Source organism: Papaver somniferum, chromosome 7, assembly GCF_003573695.1.
Source record: "Papaver somniferum cultivar HN1 chromosome 7, ASM357369v1, whole genome shotgun sequence".
Taxonomy (NCBI): domain Eukaryota; kingdom Viridiplantae; phylum Streptophyta; class Magnoliopsida; order Ranunculales; family Papaveraceae; genus Papaver; species Papaver somniferum.
In genome coordinates, this window is record NC_039364.1 from 40,922,429 (window position 1) to 40,944,656 (window position 22,228).

Below are 22,228 nucleotides of genomic sequence, written 5' to 3' on the forward strand. Positions count from 1 at the left end.
TTGTAGTTGCAGGAAATCCTACACTACACCCCTCACAAGATTTCATTAACATTTAACTCATTTTTGGATTAACAATCTTAATTTTATTGATGAATCTTTGAACAATCTTACAAGAAAAGATAAAGGAATCAAGAATAACCACTGCTCTAGATTTTCTCTCTCCTATTTACTTGCTTCTCACTCAAAAAAGATCTCTCTTTTTTCCTTTACAACCGAATGGCTATTTATAGGAAATTACATAGTGGATGACAGCTAATCTGTCATTTATTTTCGGATATGGTTTGCGAAATTCTCGCAACCTTACAAATGTTAATCTCGCAAACTCCCTAATTTTCGCAGGACCATCACATTTTTCTCATGATTTAGCTGACGTCCTTTATTATGTCATTTCTGAAGTTGTTCTGCGACACTGTTGTGTTGTGTTGTGTTGTTAATAATTTCGCTGAGGCATCATTGCTGCGAGATTCTGATCCTACATCTTGCCTCTTCTCATATCTTCTCGGCGAAGTAGAGAACGATGTGAGAAATGCCGCAGCTGTCCATCTCTTCATATTCTGCATTTATCACACGTATCCTTTCTCCCATCTATTTCTTGACACGTCTTCTGTAAACGCTGCTTTTCAACCGTTCACGTCTTTTCGCATTAATGGTGTTTATTTCTTCGAGTAAAAAAAAACATTCTCTATATATTCTTCTTACTCTTCTTTCCATTTTCTTTTTACTTTCTCTTCTCTTTTTACTCTCTCATCTCTGCAACTCTATCGTTCTTCCGTAAGTTCTGCTACTGTAATTCTTCCCTCTTCAATCTTCTTACTTTTCATCCATTCCCATATTCTATATTCAGATATGCCTCCAAGCGGTCAAAAACATGAGAAAAACTTAAAGGAAGTTCAAAAAGATCTTGCCGAGAAAGGTTTCACACTTTCTACCATTCCTGGTGAAAGTGCCAAGTCAATTCTTTCTATCAAACATTTCTCTGATCAATATTGTGATGATCAATCAATCATAGTTTCGTTGGGTCAAATTCTTGCAGGTCTCCCCATTCCTCTTTATGACCCAGATATTCTTTTGTTCTATGAAATTCTCGCTCACTCGGGATTTTCGCGAGCTATCTTCCAATTGAGTGGGGATTGCATCCATCTGATGCTAGAGTTCACTAATCGTGGTGCTGGTAAAGGATCTCTTTATTCCAAAGAACTTAGGGATCCTAAATTCGTAGATCTAGAGATAGTCGTTGAGAAGTATACAGTAGCGAATTTATTCGAAAATTATGAATTAATATCCATGAAGAAAGAGAATACTCGCTGGGGTATTCGCTTGAAAAGGAAGGATGTTATTGCTGAAGATAAAATGCTCATGCATGACATTGATTGGCACTCTGGTAAGAACACAACCCCTCGCCAATCCGAAGATGATAAATGGTGCGTTTTTCCCTTGATGCTGAAAGGACCTTACATTGCTAGGTCAAATGTTCTTCCTGAGAATCTCGCTACTTATCAACCTTGGGTATTCTCTTGGCCTGAGAAGAAAAAAGAGGTATGTTTCTTCCAGTTTCGCCCACTTTACATTTCTTTATTTTTCTTTATTCTTTTGTTCGCTGATTCTTGCGACATTCTACAGATCCAAAAACTGAAAGATAGCTACCATATGACTGGGAAAGCCAGTACCTTGTTAGATCTTCGCTCATACACAGATGAGGTAAGAAATATTCTTTTATGATTTTAAACAATATATTGTTGCCTCTATTTCTTATCTTCATTTGTGTGTGAAGATTATTGCTGAAGTAGAAGAATCCACCAGAGCTGCGACGGCTGGTGATAAGGGTAAAGATATTCTTCGCAAAGGAAAATCATCTGCATCATCTTCAAAGAAAAGAAAGAGAGGGAATTCTCCTCCTCCTCCTCCAGATGTTCATTTCCCTGATGGTTCTAAAGATGATGAAGACAACAAAGATGATGATGACGACTATGCTGCGAATAAAGATTCTCCACCTAAATTATCTATGGCACAATTATCTGGTATCTTCTCTGATTCTTGGAAAGGGATGGGAGATAATTTCCTCTCCAGTATATGCAAAGCTCTCGCAACTATTTGCGATACTCCTTTGTTGGATGGTGATAGTTCTCTTCGTGGGGTCTCCAGATCAGTGACTCCTAGCTTCCTAAATTCTCTCAATAGTTTGGTATGCCTTCGTCTTTTTACTTTTTCATTATTGTGACTCAAAATTTCTTTTTATTTAAGCATTTCTTGTATTTTCTCGCAGGCTGGAAAAGCTTCTTTCGCTGTTGCCTCAGATCTGGAGAGGAGACGCGAAATTCTTGAAAAAAAGAATCTTCAATTTCGTACAAAGAATGAGGAACTGGAAATTGAAGCTAACGGTCTTCGTGAGAAGAACGAACAATTAGAAGCTGAAGTCAAAGGTCTTCGCGGGAAGAACAAACAACTGGAAACCGACACTTCTTCGCAAAGGAACAAAATCTCTACTCTTCAAAAAGCTAATGATCATCTCTATGGTATGCAATTTTTCTTCTTTCTTTTCATTCATTCATCCTATTATCTTATCTTATCTGATTAATCCTTTTTGCAGACATTTATGGTCTTTCTGATGAAGCCATTCTTCTTCGTTCATTTCCCGATGCCCTAGATAATGACACTCTTCTTGAACATCTTAATAAATCTTTGAATAGTTTCTCTAATGATAAAATTTCATCTCTGCCTTTGAATGAACTTAAATCCAAATTTCGCCTATTAGAGATTGATCATAGATCTAGTTTAGGTTTAGCCAACCAATTTAAACGTTTTATCTCAATTCTAAAGAGAAGATCAATGAATTAAGAACCAAGATTAGCAAACTTATAGATGATAAAGATCGTATCTCTGATCAAGGTGTTAAGGCTTTGGCGAAATTCCAAGAGACTCTTCTTGAGGTTAAACTTGAACGAGATGAAGCCAATCGTCAAAATGTTGTGCTTAGCGAGAGAGAAAACCAAGTTCATTCTCGTCTTTTCATAAATAGTGATGATGAGTTCGCTTGGGCCGCGACAATCTTGGATAACGCCAGAAAAGATTTAGGTGTAAATGTTAGTCTCCAAGTTGAGCATACAGCCTTGATTAGAGATATGATTTCTGAGAGAGAAGGTCATTAACTGTTTTCCTTTATTAATCTTTGGTTTCTCACAAGTTTTTATCAAGTTACTGACTAATTGCTATATGCTTCGCAGAATCTGAAAGTAGATATCGCCAAAGAGTTGAGGAACTTGAAGCTGAAAAAGAGGAACTCGCAAAGAATCTTTCTTCTCGCAACGACAAATATTCTATATTAAAGAATCAAATCAAGATCACTGTTGCGAACTTTAAGAACGACGCTCTGCACTTTCGCCATCAAACTATTCAAATAGTTTGTGATGACCATAGTATTCCTCACTCTGATTATACTTGTCTCTTGGAGGAGATCCCAAAGAACATTCCTAGTCTGACCATCTCTGATAGCGAAGCTGATGATGAAGAATCTAATGGTGGTGAAGTACTGATGGAGATAAAGGTTCTGATGCATATGAAGAAGAGAACAAGTCTGATGCAAATGATGAAGGATCAACTAAGAAGTAATCTTTGTTTCTTTCTTTGATCTTCTGTAATACTTGTACATTTATTCCTTCTTTTTGTATATTTGCGAATTCTTTTGGTTCCCCATATTCCTTAATATATGAGTTTCTTTCATTTCGACCTGCATTCATTAAAACAATTCTTCTTTGCAATACGGTTAATCAACATAATCATTAATTTTTGAATTTTTGCGTAAATCTATCATGTGGAGACAAATAACATTTTCTAATTTCATTCATTCTCATACTTGCCTCTGTTATTTGTATCCAAATGAGAGATTTTGCAAATTTTTCTTATTTTGTGCCTCAACTTCTCAATTGTTTATGTATAATTTCGCAATCATATGCGAAGTGAATTTTGATTCTTTTCAAAATCTCATTCATGTGTGGTCTTATTTTGCCTTCCTAGTTAAAGGTCTTATTATGCCACCTCTTGTCATTGCGACAAAATCACAGGACGTCCTTGCACTTTCATGCAAAAACCCATTGATCTTGCCTTAACTTTTTTCTTTGTATTATTGCCTCTCCAGGATAGTTGAGACAATATGACAGGCCTAAAATTTCTTGCGAAAATAAAGCCCCATGACATTGTCGTCTTGCGACGAAATCGCAGGACGTCTTCGCACTTTCATGCGAAAACCCATTGATCTCGTCTTATCTTTCTTTTTTGTATTATTGCCTCTTCAGGATTGTCGCACAAATATGACAAGCCTTAATACCCTTGCGAGTAAAAAGCCTCATGACATTTGCGTCTTAAGACACTTATCAGCTCCCTAATGGAGGGTCCCGCCCTTATCTTCCCCTTAGTTTCACCTTCAAGGAGGCGTACCTCTACCATACAAGGTTGGCTCCTCCCATCCGGTCTTAACAACAACCAGTTGTTTTCGCAGCCTCTTATCCCTTTTACCTATAGGGCTTATGGTTACGAGACTGCACCCTAAGTGGGGTTTTCTTCGGGACGAGTGCAGTATAAGCCAAGACTTGTCAAGAATGTCAAGGTACGCTCCAGACCCCCCTGGCACTCTTGACTCAACCGTGTACCTCAGCGCATTGGTCAAATTCTGCACTCCTTGGGAGAGTCCTTATTACCTTAGTCTCCCAACCTAAGTCATATGCTTAAGCTGAGAATCCAAGGTGCCTCTCCCGGATGGGATTTATTGACCCCAAATCTCCATGACTCAGGTTCCGGGGGCGGTGTAGCCTTTCCCTGGGCCATGCAACAGGTACCCCCTTATATGACGTACTTTAGGTCTTAAATTTGCCTCTTGCGAAATTGTATTCGCGAACTAGGGTGTACGCAATAAAGGTTCGCCCCTTTCTCTTTTGTCATTGTTCTCTGATTGTCTTTTGTAAAATTCATTATCTCTGCGAGATTCTCGCACATCATCACATCGTATTTGCACTTCTCAATCTCTTTTTTATCATTCAGTAAAATGTATTTTTGAGAATTTTATTTGTTGCGAGAGTGTCGCAACAAATCAATCATTCATACACTTCTTATTTTTATTTACCTTTGCCATTCTCTGCTTCTTTGTTATTTTCTTCTACTACTTCCTTGGTAGTGGTATGTTCACCATTTCTTATTCTGAGTTAGCATTAGTTTCGCAACATTTCTTCTTCTTTTAGTTCGATTGCATCCACCATCAATCTCTCACTTCTTTGTGTCTCTTTGATTTTGCGTCGCCAACTTTCCTTCTTGTTTGCTCTTCCTTCGCAGGATTCTACCTCAGTTTCGTAACATTTATTTCCTTCAACCCAATCTCCTTTTATGATTCCTACACTGCTGGGTGAGGGAATTTGATGCACTGGTGGAAAGTTGAAGTTACACCTAGAATCCCATGTAGCCAAGGTCGACCAATTAATGCATTATAGGGTGACTCTACGTCAACAACACAGAACAGGATTTCAGAAGATATTCCCTTCAATGGAATTCGCATAGTAACCTCCCCTTTAGGCTTGTTGGCAGTACCATTAAAACCATATATCTTATATGTAGATGGTGTAAGATCATCATCTCTCCCTCCCATGGTTTTATAAGTATGATAGAATAAGATGTTCACAGAAATTCCGGTATCGATTAGAATCCTATTAATTTCCCATGACTCTTCAGCTTCACATCTTCATCTTCTTTCGGTTTTGGATTAATTTCTAATTTTACCACTAATGGATTGTCATGGACTTCTTCACCTCCAGGGACTTCTTCTGCGGCAAAAGAAATAGTCTGTTTCTGCCACTCCTCTAGCGGCGAGATTTTCGCAATATTCATAATTTCTCTTCCATCATTGTCTCTTGCGAACACTCTACTCAAAACATTGTCATGAAAATATTCAATTGTCTTGTATGAATGTACGATAGAGTGACAGAATAGATTCTTTGCTTTTGCACCAATTTCTAAGAAGAATGTTTCCTTTTCTTTTACCGTGTTTACTCTGTGATGCTCTAGTGGTGGTGGCGGCAATGGTTGATATTGTGGGTGCCCTACCAGAAAGTGGTTTAGTTTTCCTTGATCTATCATTCTCAAAATAATTCTCTTTACATTTCTGCAATAATTTGTAGTATGTCCGTGAAAATGATGATAAGAACAGAACTCATGACTTCTGCGGCTTTGAGGTGGTTCCGTTCCCATGTTCCATGGTGTTGGTATATTCTCCATCAAAATTATAGCTTCCCATATTTCTCCACAGTTGCATTCAAAGGCGGCATTTTGATTTCTTCCCATACTACTTTGTGACCTCCTTGTCCTCTATTATAATTTTGTGTTTGACCTCCATAAGTTTCTTGCGGCTGATCAAGTCTTTGAATCTTATTATTTCCACCATGATTGTAGAAATTTCTTTCTCTTTCATACTCTTCTTGATCTCGGCTTCCCATAGCCACCAGTTTCTGTTGATTGTTGCCCGTAAACTTTTCTTGTTGTATTTGCGAAGTGCTCGCCACTGTGTTTATTAGTCTAGGTAATAAGCTTGCATTCGCTGTTTGTGAATTGGTGTTCGCAACTGGGTATGATTTCATTTCATTTTGCCTTTCCTCTAGAGAAATATACTCTTCCTGAAGTTCTCGCAGTTTAGTCATTGTGATTGTATTCTTGACTCTGAAAATTTGGACATATAATAGATTGGTTGCGAACATAGCATTGATAAATGACAAGATCAAATATCTCTCATCCACACGGCCAGCCATCTCACTACACATAGTCCTCCACCTTTTGGTCAGATGCTTCAGACTTTCGCCAATCCTTTGTTTTGATCCGAACACATCTTCAATACCAGGTCGCGAAGAATTATTACTTATATATGCCCCCAAGAATGTGGTCTGCAAGTGATTGAAAGATGTTATTGTATTTTTTGGTAGACCTTCGAACCATTTTAACGCCTCTCCTATTAGACTGGATGCAAAATACTTGCACAATACGACATCATGATTTTCCCACTGCAACATGCACCTCACGTAGGCTTTAATGTGTTGAATTGCACAAGTTGTCCCATCAAAAATGTTGGTTAATGCGTGCAAATTTCATTTCGGAGGTATTCCTCCTAGTTGTACTTCTCTTGTAAATGGAGTTTTCACAGCTTCTTCTATAGCTTCATCTAATTGTGTTCTGCCTACTTCTCCTCTATTATTTAGCATTCCTCTCATTTCTTCCAATTCTTTTAAGATTTGTTCATTTATGCCTGAATTTTGATCCATTGATCTTTTTAATTTCGCCTCCCTTCTTCTGCGTTCATGTCTTTCTTCTCTCGCGAAATTTTGCATTTCTTCTTCATCATCCTTATCTCGTCTTCTCCCGCGGTTCTCTTCCTCATCTCTATCTTGAATTTGCATATGATGATGTCTCTCATTTTCCCCTCTATGATTTTGTTCATTTCTTATCAATTCCATTCGCTATCTTTCAGCCATCCTCTGTACTCTATCATACTCTTCATTGAGATTACCATTATTCCGGTTTTGTGTACGCCTTCTTTCTCGATTGTCGTGATTGTTCTGGAGAATTGTCTCCTGAAGCTCTTGTTCTTCCATTTCCGCTCTCAATCTTTCACGTTCGCAAGTTAAACGTGCTTGTTCAGCATAGTGTCTTTCAATTTCTTCTTCAATCGTTTGTTGATTTCTTTGAGCTTCTCTCTCATGTAAAATTCTCCTTCCGTCCTCTCGATTCCCTTCGCCATCTTGATTATTTCGTCCCTGACGTTGTTCATTCTCTTGATTTCTATCATTTTGCCTATCATCAAAAGTTTCATTTTGTGGAACATAACGATCATCAGTCCTTTCTCTATCTTCGCGATGTTCTTCATTAGGATTTGGTATTTCTTCTCGAATATTATTTCCAGCATTAACTGTGGGTGAGTTTCGCCTCATCTCTCTTCTAGTTGATCTTGAATATGATCTTGTAGTACTTCTCGATCTTATACTTTGTAGTCTCATGTTTTCCATCCTCAATTCGTGATTTTGTCTTGTTAGATTTGCACGTTCTTCCGCCTCATCTCTTCTTTCTTCATGTATTCTTTGTCTCAACGTTTCTAACACTCCAATTTCCTCATCTCCATGAATTATTCCTTCATCTGCTTCTTGATTTCTCTCTTCCTGTCTATGGTTCCTGGTTTGCTGCTCTTCTTCTACTTCTTCTGCTGAATTTGATCGCCAAGTGTATACACCCACTCTATCATAATCTGTTATTCCATTTGTACCGGTGTTTGCTGAACTGGCGGTTGAACTTGATTTTCTCCATTATTTCTCCTTCTAGTAGATTCTCTCATTTCACTTATCTCCCTACCAGCAAGTCTTTTACTTCTTCTTCTAGCAGTTGTCGGTTGTTCCGATACATTTCTCCTTCTAGCCATTCTTTCAATACTAACAGATTGTAAGAGATTATGTAAGTTTTTCACCATTTACTTTCAATTCTAATAATTCACAATATTAATCTTCAAATTCTTCTAGAACAATCTTCAATCTTCAACCCCTCCATGTTTCTAGCGCCATTATGTAGTTGCAGGAAATCCTACACTACACCCCTCACAAGATTTCATTAATATTTAACTCATTTTTGGATTAACAATCTTAATTTTATTGATGAATCTTTGAACAATCTTACAAGAAAAGATAAAGGAATCAAAAATAACCACTGCTCTAGATTTTCTCTCTCCTATTTACTTGCTTCTCACTCAAAAAAGATCTCTCTCTTTTCCTTTACAACCAAATGGCTATTTATAGGAAATTACATAGTGGATGACAGTTAATCTGTCCTTTATTTTTGGATATGGTTCGCGACATTCTCGCAACCTTACAAATGTCAATCTCGCAAACTCCCTAATTTTCGCAGGACCATCACATTTTTCTCATGATTTAGCTGACGTCGTTTATTATGTCATTTCTGAAGTTGTTCTGCGACACTGTTGTGTTGTGTTGTTAATAATTTCGCCGAGGCATTATTGCTGCGAGATTCTGATCCTACAAAGGTATCTCAAAGAACTGTAAAAGGAATCTGAACATTTACATATGGACAAGGCAAGTGTCTATCGCTTATTTACCATATTTAACTCGAAAGTCATTGTCTCATGATCGTTAAAATGCGTAGGGAAAATGTGGATCCAAAGGAAACCAAGAAGGCAAACGACCCACGTCCTAAGAAATCTCCGGTGGAGGAGATTGTAGAGACAGAAGAAAGTTTGAAATGGTATGAATATGTCAAGTTATTAGGATGAACATCACAACCATGGTACGACTGGTTATCAGACACTGTAAGTAGATTGTTTTATTATAGTTTATGTTCATGATATTTTATGAATTTACTCGTCAGCTTATCTATTTTGAGACATCTTGTAGATTGTTAATTGTGTATTGCACTCGATGCGCAAACACCCTGAATTCACGAAGAAAACTCGGTGGACCACAGTTGGTAGTTACTTCGCTGTGAGTACTATATGAAAACTATTAAACTTATCACATTTGCACTATAAACATACTTGCATTTTGTACATGTTAACGATGGCTTGTAATGTGCAGTTTCTCACGTTCTATTAAACATTGTCATGAAAAACAGCGGCACGCTAGAGATCAAACACTGAGATCCAAGACCAAAGAAAAGCAACAATTATATTATGCAAAATTGCACATGGCGGGGAAATACGACATTGATGGTAAACCATGGTCCGAGGTTGATGTGGGGATTAGTTTTTCCAATTGCTAGATGTCTCCTTTATATAGTTTTCAAATTAGGGTTTTCAATCTAAGTTACCTTGGTAACAAAGTTCAATATTCACCGTTAGATGAAAAACCTGATTCAACCAAGCTAATATCTTTCAAAAGTTAGATCGAAACTTAGCTTGTCACACACAAATGAAATGCATTAATTTAGGTTTGAGTAACCGTACCTAAACGTGTACACTTAGTTGGTTCACAAATAGTTAACCAATGGTTAGCCATATGAGCACTTTCATATTAACCATATTCATCTTTCTCATAACTAGTTCAAATGACTCATAAGAACTAGTTGAAGAGTTGTTCAATTGCTTAGGTCTTTATTCATAGACACAAATCGAAACAAAATCGATTTGATCCATTTGAATCAATTCGTGAACAATATACCCACGGTTTGCAAATATTACATTCCTTATAATTTATTGTTTTAAGTTCATGAACTACCGATTTGAGAAATGACTAGCTTGGGTACGCGTACGGGTATGCGTACCTTAGCTACCAGATTTGAGTTTACAAGCTCAATAGAAATTTTCGGTTTGAAAACTTCCGTGGGTACGCATACGGGTATGCGTACCTAATGTGACTGGTTTACTAGTTTTCAAACTACAAACTCGGCAAAAATTTTCGGTTGGAAAACTTCCGTTGGTACATGTACGGGTACGCGTACCCAACCTGTCTCCTTCACCAATACCGTATGCACACACTTGGTTTCCGGCACATGGATTTATACACTAATATGCGAACACACTATATATGCTTATATCTATAGTTGGTAATCTCAACTTTACATTTCAATCAATGAAACATTCTTCTATAATGTTATAACAATCGTTATTCACGACTATCGTCATCAAAGCTATGATTGAAACGTCATCATGACTTTTGTCATGGGTAAAGATGAAAGTGGTTAAAGCAAAAGCTTACCAACATTTATTTCGAGAAAAAGATAGACGAGTAAACTCGACTCGAAATAGCAAATATGTAGTATGAAAATTATCATACTTATATGACTATTGTCTCAAGAGTAGGAAATATAGTAGACTTTTGAGTGATAGATAAGTTCAAGTCTCCACATACCTTTTTAGTCGGATGAAGTTCCACTGGGTCCTCGAGTAGTTCTTCGTCTTCGTAAGATGATCGCCATGGAGTATGGAGCTCAACTACACTTAACTATCCTAGACCGAGACTTAGTCATAAGTAAACTAGAAATCAAGACATATAGTTTTGATCACTACATGCTTGAGATAGCAACGCATGCGAGTTCGACCGACCAATGCTCTAACACAGAGTCTTACAGATTGATCTCTCGAATCTAGAAGTAATCCTGTACAATACATTTGTTTAGGGTTTGAATTCATTTCTCATCAACACACCCAAATTTACCAAAAACGGCAGAATCAGTTTTTACCCCAAAACAACTGGCGACCACAATGGGAGATTAATCTCTCGGTTGCAAGATCAATTTTCAATTTCATTTCAATTTTCTCAAATTCAAGATGGTAGATCTTAGGTCTGGGTCAGTTACCAACCCTGATGCTTCGGGCGCTGATAACACTCCTGGTGCCAATATCCCTGCCGTTAACACCAATGTATCGCCTGCCATCACAGTCAACACATCGCATGGTGTTACATCCTCTAGCACCAACACCAGTAACGCTGGAAGCATCCCCTATGGCGTGACGCCTCCTATTACCAGAGCCAGAGCCGCTGCTACTCCTAATATTTCTTCGAGCATGACACCTCCGGTCGTCACCAGGGCTGGCACCATTTCTTCATCGTGACGAGAGACCGGGGGAGTCAGAGGAAGCCAACTCCCTATCACCATTGTTGATTTGATGGAAAGACAAGAAGTTCTCACTTTCCTCAAGACGCTAACGGAACGACTACCACAAGATCCGCGTCAACCTGTGGAGCCAATAAGGAGTACTTTTAACACTACTGGCGCGAGCGCTTCAATGGGTCGTGCATTCATAGATGAGGAAGTTCGCGTGGCCTCTGAACGCTCACAAGGAAGGGATCAACCGTCCAACTTCATCACACACGAGGATTTGGAGCGTCTCCTCCAAAATCGAGGCAAAGAAAACCCGGTGGACATGCACCAGCACCAACCTCCGTATCCTCCTGATGTGCAAAGAGTTCATCTCTCGAGAGGATACTCCTCTCCTCAGTTTTCCCTCTATGATGGTACTGGTAACGCTCGCGAACACATTTCTCGTTTTCTAGAATCCTTGGGAGAACACGAATACAATCATGTCCTCCACCTGAAAGAATTTTCAAAGTCGCTTACTGGAAGAGTGTATACCTGGTACAACAACATCGCACCAAACAACATATCCAACTGGTGTGAGATGGTCACCGCTTTTTACAAGAAGTATTTCTTCGTGTCTGAGCAAATCACTTTCTCAGACTTAGGAAGAATGTTTCAACGAAACAACGAGCATCCAAACGATTACGTCAAGAGATTCAGAATTCAAGCTTTAGATTGTTACGACCCAAATGTGACCGAACAACAGTTGGTGGAGTCATGCATTAATGGTATAGTTCCCATCTATCGTGCTTTACTGGAAGACCTGCGTTTCCAGACATTCTCTGAACTCCATGAAGCTGCTAAGCGGTCGGCTATGACCGCACCAGCGCTGTTAGAAAGAACCAGACTGGCCAGGGGTGAAGATGCACGCGAAACTCGAGGAAACAGACGCCTCATCAACAAGAAATATAACATCGGTCCTTCTATAAGCGTAGTAGCTGAAGGAGGGAAAAGGGAAGCTCCAGCAGCGGAACAACAACCCAAGCGTGTAGCACCAGTGCAGACAACTCCATCCCGGAAAGCCGCGGCTAAGACTCCTATGCAAAAAACTGGAGATGTTGTTCCAGACTTCCCATTTCCAATGAATGAAGTCATTGAACTCCTGAAAGAATGGATTCAAGATGACGCCATCAAGCTACCTCCTCTCAGACGACCGTCGACCGAAGAAGAGATAGCAAATCCCAAGTATTGTCGCTACCATAGGTTTGTCAACCACCCAACCAGTGACTGCAACAAATTGAAGCGCATTTTCAAAGAGAAGGTGGATGCAGGAGAACTTCAATTAGGAAATGAAGGAGTTCACAGAGACCCTCTTCCTGTCAGGAGCTGCATGATTTCTGGGGACTCCGTCCACAAAACTGTGCAGTCTATGATGGAGTATTTATGTGAAATTATGTATTTCTCCAAGGCGCAGCATCAAGACATGTTTGGGTCCCTCAACCGTGGCGTATCAGGCAAGCGTCAATTTCCAGTCAGGGAAGCCGCTCCCAAACCCCAATCTTTCCTGGGAAGCACGACTAATATATACAACTGGGGACTCCTAACCGCTGCTCACTTGAAGTATGTCTAGTTTGACAGCACACTGATTGATGCAGCATCTGATTTCAATATTGGCATTATCAAGACTCTGAGAGCTGCAAAGATTTCAAAGCAGGAAGCTGTTCACTACCCAACTATAATCAAAAATTCAGAAGGAGAAGCCAGAGATGTTTAAGGGTACATTAATCTTGAAATCAAGGTAGAAGACGCTCTAACGCATGCTAAATTTCATATAGTTAAAGAGTAACCGAATTATGATATGGTCCTGGGGCGCTCATGGATACACAAAAACAAGGCGAAGCTATGAGTATGTCCTTTGCCAGTGTCTATACCTGAAAGGATCTCCAACAAGCCATTCAATCCTGAGGACTATTTGTTGCCGTATCAACAACTTGCGAATGTGATACAACTTCCTAGAGAGAGCCCATCGTCGTACATTCGAAGATTCCTAACTCAAGTAAGTCTTATTGAACAACCTTTTTTACAACCAGTCACTCCTTCTTCCGCCAAGGCTTGGGGACTCGATCCGATTATCACCCTAGCCGCCACTAGGAGATGTCAATGCAATGCTGGTCCTTTCAAATACTTAATCAAAAATTTAGAAGTTGTCACAGTCAAAGACGATGAATTTTTGATTAAGTAGCTGTGCAACACCCAAAACCATTTCAAGTTGGAGATACAGTGGTGAAAGTTGCCGCTCAGTCTGCTCCGCCCGCGGAAGGGAAAGACGAGCCATACCTAGTGGCATAAGTTATCTTAGGAGGTTACTGCAAGCTCATCAACGCCGACAAACTAGAAGGAGTGGTAATACACTCACGATGGCTCAAACTTTCAACACCTAAAACGCTTTGCTACCTCTTTCCTCCAACGTTCCCTTTAATGTTTTCCCTAGCAATTTCCCTTTTCATGCAGTATTTTTAATCCCTCCAAAATGATTGCACTGCTTGCATTCATAATTAGGTTTTCAATTTGTCAGTTAATCAAAATATCATTTCCTTTTAAGAAATCTCTTTACTCCTGAATCATGAGGCAAAGTCTCCAACAAACCCGAACCATCATCATTACACATCGATTCAAACCAGGGAAAAAAACATGAAAGAAACATCTCATATCTTTCAAAAAGCACTGAAGAAGAGAATGCATAAAGGAAGAGAAAGGGCAAGGAAATGGTTAAGCGACCAGTATGTGATTTTTAGGGCAAGCGTCTTTGGTACACTGAAGTGCAGCCTGATTCAATGATGAAACGACCTATCAATCACCACGCTGATGACTCTTGAGTTTCTTGTTCAGGAAACGCGATACATGTGATGTACGGGGATAATGTTAAAGGAAAATTACAGGTTCGTGGCCAATCCTTAATTTTCATCTATTGCATCCCCTACATCAAGCTATTATTATTAGTGTTAGAGCATTGCTCGGTCGAACTCGCATGCGTTGCTATCTCAAGCATGTTTGTCAATGTTAGTGATCAAAACTATAAGTCTTGATTTCTAGTCTACTACAGCTAAGGTCTCGGACTAGGATAGAAAGTGTGGTTGAGCTCAAGAACTCCATGACAATCATCATATAAGACGAAGGACTACTCAAGGAACCGGTGGATCTTCATCGACTAAAAGGTATGAGGAGACTTGAACTTATCTATCACTCAAAAGTCTATTTATCTCCTATCTTGAGACAAAAGTCGTTTTGCTATATAGACTTAGATTATACACATTTGCTATTTCGAGCCGAGTTTATCTCGCCTATCTATTTCTCGAAATATGTGTTGGTAAGCTTTCTCTTTAGCCAAGTTAATCTTTACCTAGTGACGAAAGTCATGACAAGTTTCAATCACTTTGAAAATTGCTTATTTTGACGAAAAATAGTTTGTGAATAACAACGTCCTCTAAGAATGTTTCAATGATTGAAATGAGAGTTAAGATTATATAACCACTGGAGGATATAAGCATTGTTGTGGAAACACATATATGTATAAGTCCTTATTCCTTGAACCGAAGTTTGGGAACTTTTTTGATCAAGAGAACCGGAATAGTGGCATGAGCCAAGTCCGCGAACTCAGTCCGCGAACTGGCGGAAGTTCTCGACCCGAGAAATTCTGTTGGAGTTCGTGAACTCCGTCCGGGAACTTAAGTCCGCGAACTTGAGTAGGTTATATCTAAAAACGATGTTTGTGAACTTATTCTTATATAAAGTAAGGAATGCAAATTGCAAACCGTGGCTATATAGTTCATGAACCGATTCGAGTGAATCAAATTGTTTTTGCTTCGATTGTGTCTTGTGTAGTTACATAAGATTTCCTTGCAATTGAACAACTCTCTAACTAGTTCATTTGAGTCACTTGAACTAGTTATGGTGAAAAAAATATGGTTGATATGAAAGTGATCATATGGCTAACCATTTGGTTGACTATTGTAGTTGCAGGAAATCCTACACTACACCCCTCATATGATTTCATTGTTGATCAGCTCATTTTTAGGTCTACACTCTTAATTTTATTGATAAATCTTTGGATGTTCTTACAAGAAAGAATAAAGAAATCAAGAATGGTCTCTTCTATGAACTTTCTCTCTCTTATTTGCTTGTTTCTTACTCAAAAAAGATCTCTCTCTTTTACAAATCGAATGTCTATTTATAAAGAAATACATAGTGGATGACATCTAATCTGTCCTTTATTTTCGGATATGGTTTGTGACATTCTCGCAACCTTACAAATGTTAATTTCGCAAGCTCTCTAATTTTCGCAGGACTATCACATTTTTTTCATGATCCTTGCTGACGTCGTTTCTGAAATTATTCTGCGACGCTGTTATGCTGTGCCGTTGATACTTTCGCTGAGACATAACTGTTGCAATATTCTGATCCTACATCTTGCCTCTTCTCATATATTCTCTACAAAATAGAGAATGATGTGATAAATGCCGCAGATGTTCTCTTCTTTATATTCTGCATTTATCACACGTATTCTTTCTTCCGTTTATTTCTCGACACGTCTTTTGTAACCGTTGCCTTTTAACCGCTTATATCTTTCCGTATTAATCGCGTTGATTTTCTCGAGGAAAAATTCCCTCTATATATATTCCTTCTCACTCTCTTTTTTCTTCTTTTTATTTTCTCTGCAACTTCATCGTTCTCCTGCAAACTCCATTATTGCAACTTTTCTTCTTTCTTCTTCAACCTTCTTAATTTCTTCTTCATCTTCATACTAGATCTTCATAGTTTGTAATTTTCTTCGAGAAAATCTCCCTGCTATTATTTTTCATGGATTCATCAAGGTTAGTCTTATCTTTTCTTCTTTATGAATTTTTCTGAATTGATATGTTTGAAATTGATCTTGTTTATTGCCTTATTTGATGTTGTCTATGTGATTCCCATACTCTTGTTATTTCAGCAAAAGCGGCTTCAACACTAAATTTACAGTTCAGAACCCTAACAATCCCAAATCACAGCATAAGGTTGTCGTACATAAAAGAAAGTCTGCGAATGATAAGGTAGTAAGAAACACTATCTTTTTCTAATAACAATATTGTTTCCTCTGTTTCTTATCTAGATTGTAATTCGCAGGGTGATAAAGATCTTCATAAACCTCACAAGAAATCTCGCCACCTTAAAACAGTTCCAACTTCTGTTCCCTTCCACCTGCTTATTTCTTCCAAATCTCCTGCAACATCTTCGCAAGATAAATCTTTATCTCCAATTCACGAAAATGTTGCCTCTGATTTCATTTCTTCGAAATCTCCTGCGATATCTTTGCAAGATAAACCTTTATCTCCAACTCGCGAAAATGATGTCTCTGATTTCATTCCTCCAGTTTACCTTTCTATGATTGAAATTCCCCTTGTGGATCCTTCTGCGAACGAAACCTCTTCTCTTCCCATTGAGAATGTTTCTCAACCTTCTGTCTCTACCAGTTCTCTACCCAAGTCTCTTCCTCTGTCAAAAGAGACCGTGGAAGGGATATATATTGCTTTCAAAGTTTTATCTGAAATTCTGGATGACGGAAAGAAGTTTTCTACTGATCCCATCAAGTCTAATGTTTCGAAATTCTGAGAAAGTATTTGGGTTCTGGCAGAGCTGCTTCGCAGACAGCTTTAGAAAAAGAATGTTATGCTCTTCGTCTTGAAAATCAGAAGCTTCAGAATGTTTTGCTGGATCGTGACAATCTTCGCAAGAAGAATGATGAATTAAGAGGTATGATTTCCTTATCTATGTCTTTAATTTGCCTTTTCGATGGTTTTATCCTTCCCATGTTTAATTATCCTTTAAATCCCTCTTTCGCATGTTAAGCATTAAATCAGAAACGAATAATGGAGAGATATCAATTTGAATTTGCTGTTGAAGAAGCCCGTGTTGATAAAGAAATCTTGATGGATAAATATAACCAATTAGATAACCTCTATTCATATTCTCTTGATCAGATAAATAATTTTACCAATGAAAATACCCAATTAGTTCAAAGACAAGATCTATTAAGTAATGAAGTATCTCGTCTTTCTTATTCTTTAACTAAAGCTAATTTAGGGATGGAAACTTTATCATATGAGAATAAAACCTTATCTCAAGAGAAGCGAACTTATTTAAATAAGATGGCGATATCTTCGCAACAACTTAGTATTCTCCAAAAAGTATGTGCTGACCAAGAGAAATCTCTTCGCTCTTTGAGAAATGAACTCAAAGAAGTAACAGAATCATCTATCGCTGAAAGAGATACACTTATTCAAGGTAGGATATCTTTAAGTGTGAAGGAAAATCAGCTTAAAGAACAATATTCCAAATTAGAAGAATATTATTCTTCTCCTGCGAAGAAGAATGCCTTTCTTATTTCTAAAGAGAAAAATCTTCAGTCTCGACTTAAAGGTTTAGTTGGAGATAAATTTGATGACACAATGGACCATTGGGAGAATAGTTGTCTATCCTTGATTCATCACCTTATTTCGCAAAAGGAAGGTAGTCATAATAGTTTGACTGCTTTAATTATCTTTTCTTTGTCGTATCTCTCTGAATTCATTAGCTTAATAAAATTTTGTGTTCTATTTTTCGCAGAGTCTGAGAAGAATCTTCATTCTTCTATTTCTGATCTGGAGGCTAAATATGCTAAAATTCGCAAAGAGAATGAATTGCTCGTCTCTACCCTTACTGGTTCTCACGATCGAGCAGAAAGAAGACTTGATTATCTTGCTTATTTTAAGGATATTCAAGATAGGAATCATCAAAGAGCACTTCTTTGCCAAGTTCATCTCCGGGATGAAGTCCTTGTAAATGACATTTTATTTTCCAACTCTCTTCCTCCTATATCAATTGATCCTTTAGAAGTAGATGATGATGAAGTTCCTCGTCCTGCTGATAGTGATTATGATTACGAAAGCGGTGTAGAGGATAATTTCCTGGAAGATGAAGAAGAGGTTCCTTTTAAAGAAGTATCTGCTGGTGTTAATCAGAATGAGAAAGAAATTTCTCCTGAAGAAGTAATTGCTGGCGATAATCAAGATGCTAGTCATGGCGAAGATCAAAGCCGAAATGAAGGAGAAGCTTGCGAGAATGTTGGCGAAGAATTTCTGTCATCTCCTGCTACTGACATTAATATTGAAGCTTGAGCTTCTTATCTAGCTTTGTTTTCTTGAACTGTCTTAGTTTTATCACTTTTGAGAGTTACATTTTTCAATAACTTTGGAGTCAACTTTTCCTTTTAATATTTTGTTGATAAGAAAGATAATGCTTCTTGTGTATCGATTCCCATACTTGCCTCTCATTATCTTTCTTGCAAAAAATAATCTGTTATGAATGCTTATCATTAATTTGTTTTATCATATGGTCTTATTTTTCCTTCCTAATTAAAGGTCTTATTATGCCATCTCTTGTCATTGCGACAAAATCGCAGGACGTCCTTGCACTTTCATACAAAAACCCATTGATCTTGTCTTAACTTTTTCTTTTGTATTATGGCCTCTTCAGGAATGTTGCGACAATATGACAGGCCTAAATATTCTTGCGAAAATAAATCCCCATGACATTGCCGTCTTGCGACGAAATCGCAGGACGTCTTCGCACTTTCATGCGAAAACACATTGATCTCGTCTTATCCTTTTCTTTTGTATTATTGCCTCTTCAGGATTGTTGCACAAATATGACAAGCCTTAATATCCTTGCGAATAAAAAGCCTCATGACATTTGCGTCTTAAGACACTTATCAACTCCCTAATGGAGGGTGCCGCCCTTATCTCCCCCTGGTTGCCCCTTCAAGGAGGCGTACTTCTACCATACAAGGTTAGCTCCTCCCATCCAGTCTTAACAACAACCAGTTGTTTTCGCAGCCTCTTATCCCTTTTACCTATAAGGTTTATGGTTACGATACTGCACCCTAAGTGGGGTTTTCTTCAGGCCGAGTGCAGTATGAGCCAAGACTTGTCAAGAATGGCAAGGACGCTTCAAACGCCCCCGTGACTCTTGACTCAACCGTGTACCTCGGCGCCTTGATCAGATTCTGCACTCCTTGGGAGAGTCCTTATTACCTTAGTCACCCAACCTAAGTCATATGCTTAAGTTGAGAATCCAAGGTGCCTCTCCCGGATGGGATTTATTGACCCCAAATCTCCATGACTCAGGTTCCGCTGGCGGTGTGGCCTTTCCCTGAGCCATGTAACAGGTACCCCCTAATATGACGTACTTTAGGTCTTACATTTGCCTCTTGCGAATTTTTATTCGCGAACTAGGGTGTACGCCATAAAGGTTCGCCCCTTTCTTTTATGTCATTGTTCTGTGATTATCTCTGCGACAATTTCACACATCATAATCTTCTTTTGATATGAGTAATTCTCCAATTATTCTTTCAGAATTCATAACTTGTCAAAGCTTCTTACTGATAATATCTTTTTAAATACAACCTGTTCCATGGCCTGTCTAATCTATGACCAATATCTTTTCTTTGTGGATCCATTAATCTATAAGCTCCTGTTCCAACTATCTCCTTAATGATGTAAGGTCCATCCCATTTTTTCGCTAATTTTCCACCATTTTCTCGCTGATATATTGGTGTTTATCGCAGAACTAAATCTCCTGGTTGAAATTCACGTATTTTGACACGTTTATTATATTCTCGAGCTAATCTTCGTTGATAATTCTCCATATGTTGTACAACTTTTTCTCTTCTTTCTTCTAATTCATCAAGTTTGTTTAAAATTAAGACCGCACTAAGATTTTTCTCCCAAGCTTCTCATTTTGTTGTCGGAATAACAACTTCTGTTGGTAACACCGCTTAAACTCTGTATGTTAAACAAAAAGGTGACATTCCAGTAGCTTCTCTTCTAGTTGTATTATAAGCCCTTATGTACTTGTTCGCACCATGCTCTGTGATGTCCTTCCAATTTCTTCTTTAATATATCTGCAATTGTTTTATTTGTTGCTTATACTTGCCCATTAGCTTGTGGATACAAAGGAGTTGACTTTCCACATTTTATCTTGAATGCATTAAGTAACATTTCTATATTCTGCCCCTCAAACTGTTTCCCATTATCAGATACCAACTGTGCAGGAATTCCAAATCTGCAAATGATATTTTCGAATATGAATGTAAAGATATCTTTATCGCGAATATGTTGTACTGCCTTCACTTCTGTCCATTTTGTGAAATAATCTGTTGCGACTATTAAGTATCTTCTTTATCCAGTTCCTGGTAAAAATGGCCCCACAATGTCTAAGCCCCATTTTCCAAAGGGCCACACACTGGTTGAAGATGACAATGGTGCTCCTGGTGCATGTATTTTCTTTCCATGTCGATGACAATCTTCGCAACGTCTTGATATTTGTTTTGCATCTTCATGCATGTACGGCCAGTAATAACCTTGCGTTTTTTGCTCTATGTGCCAAAGATCTTCCTCCACTATGATTGCCAACATCTCCACTATGTAACATTTTCAGCACCTTTTCTCCTTCCTCTCGTGTCAAACATCTGAGTGATGGTCCACTAAAGGATTTTCGGTATAGCAACCCATCTCTTAATTCATAATTCGTTTCTCGGCTTTTTAACTTGTGTGTTTCCAATCTATTTCTTGGTGTTTCTCCTTTCGCCAAATATGCATGAAGTTCCATTCTCCATTCTGCGACATTGTTTATTTGTTCTTCTTTTTCATTATCTATTATCATCACATCCACATCTTCCTCTTCTTTATTTATTGATGGTGACAGAAGTGTTTGTATTTTTATGCATCTCGCAGTTGGATCTGTCATCATGCTTGAGATGAAAGCAAAAGCGTCTGCGAGTCTATTATCCTTTATTGAAATGTTCCTCCATTTTATCTTTGGGATTTTCGCTGATAATTCTTCAACCAGCTTCTTGTATTTCTTCAAGGATGGTTCATTTGTAGTATACTCTCCTTTTATGTGGAGAATAACTAGCTGCTAATCACTAGTGATCCTGGCATTTTCTAGTTTCATTTCTATTGCGAATTTTAAGGCATGTATCACAGCTTCATATTCTGTTTCATTATTAGTGGATGCAAATTCCAATCTGAATGAAAAAGCCATCTTTATTCCTTCTGGCGAAATTAAAACAATTCCAACTCCATTTCCTTCTCCATTTTATGATCCATCTACCAATATTTCCCATCTATTTGGTTCTGTTAATAAATCTTTTGGATCTCCATGCTCTTCTTCTACATCCATCTTTTCTTCTACTGCTTCATCTTCTTCTAAAGGAAATTCTGCCAAGAAATCTGCAACAACTTGTGATTTTGGTGAAGACAAAATTTCATATTTAATATCAAAGTGGCCTACTTGTGCATTCCATCTCTCCACCCTTCCTGATCTTTTAGAATTCTTCATCACTGATTCAATTGGTACTTTTGTTAATACCTTTATCTTGTGTGCTTGAAAGTATATGCGGAGCTTAAATGATGCATAAACTAACGCTAAGATTAACTTTTCAATCTTTGAGTAATTCTTCTCAGCGGTATTAAAAGTTTTGCTAATATAATAAATGGGTTTCTCCACTCCTGCGTCTACTCGCAATAACACAGCACTTAATGCATGCAACGTTCTCGCAAGGTAAATCAATAATTCTTCTCCTGGTTCTGCCTTTTGTAAAATAGTTGTATTC